At 39.9% G+C, this 944-nt stretch overlaps 1 protein-coding gene across 2 annotated transcripts in view; it reads left to right on the forward strand.

Annotated features, from left to right (window-relative positions):
• Nucleotides 1-944, forward strand: part of LAMP2 (lysosomal-associated membrane protein 2) — a 17,490-nt gene that overhangs the window by 9,190 nt on the left and 7,356 nt on the right. The window lies entirely within an intron of this gene.

Here is a 944-nt window from a genome sequence, read left to right on the forward strand (position 1 = left end):
GTCAGATTTTGCTTGTGTGCTCAGTCACTCAGTCGTGTCTGGCTCTCTGCGACCCCATGAACTGTAGCCCACCAGGCTCCTCTGTCCATGGGATTTTCCCTACTAGACTACTGGAGTGGGTTACCATTTCCTTCTCAATTATTTTGATCCTTTCATGGTTTTACTTTTGAGTCTTCATCAAACTCCTCCTCTGCATTATAACCTTCAAATTTTAAGTCCAGATTTGTGTTTAGAACTTCAGATTATTTGCAGTGTGCAGTCAGCTCAAGCCTGTTAATCTAGTCAGCTAAAATACAGATGAGCTGTATTTTTTCTCTTATTTTCCGCTTTGGTTTTCATATACATAGAATTAAAAATATCACCCAAAGGACTATACAACATTTAGTACTGAGACTGAATGTATAATCTATTTGTGGAGCTAGGTTCTTGACTGGTAATACTTGACTGTATAGGAGGAGGAAATAGACTTTCAGTAAGGTAAGAGTGTTAATTGGATTTTACTGAATCAGACTGCTCTCTAGCAATGGAAAAGATAGCCCCTGTGAGCCCTGACTGGATTGATAAATGTGGTAAACACACTCAAATTAGTCAGAAGTCTCAGTTTCTGGGCTTTAGCAGCCACTAGAAGTGTTTCCTCAAAGTTGAGAATCTGCAGGCTTTTTTTGTAAAGGCTCACACAGCGTTTCAGCTTTGGAGGCCATATGGTCTCTGTCACAACTATTGAGCTCTGCCGTTGAGGCATGAAAAAGAGCCTCAGGCAATAAACAAGTGAACGTGGCTGTTTTCCAGTAAAACTTGCCTTATGGATACTAGAAACTTGAATTTCATGTAATTCACATGAATCACAAAATCCTCTTTCTTTGTTTTTGGCCCCCCACCCCCACCAATCATTTAAAAATGTTCAAAAGGCACTTTTTTAGCCTTTGGGACAGATTTGGTTCACA

This window comes from Bison bison, unplaced genomic scaffold (genome assembly GCF_000754665.1).
Source record: "Bison bison bison isolate TAMUID 2011002044 unplaced genomic scaffold, Bison_UMD1.0 scf7180017860533, whole genome shotgun sequence".
Lineage (NCBI taxonomy): Eukaryota > Metazoa > Chordata > Mammalia > Artiodactyla > Bovidae > Bison > Bison bison.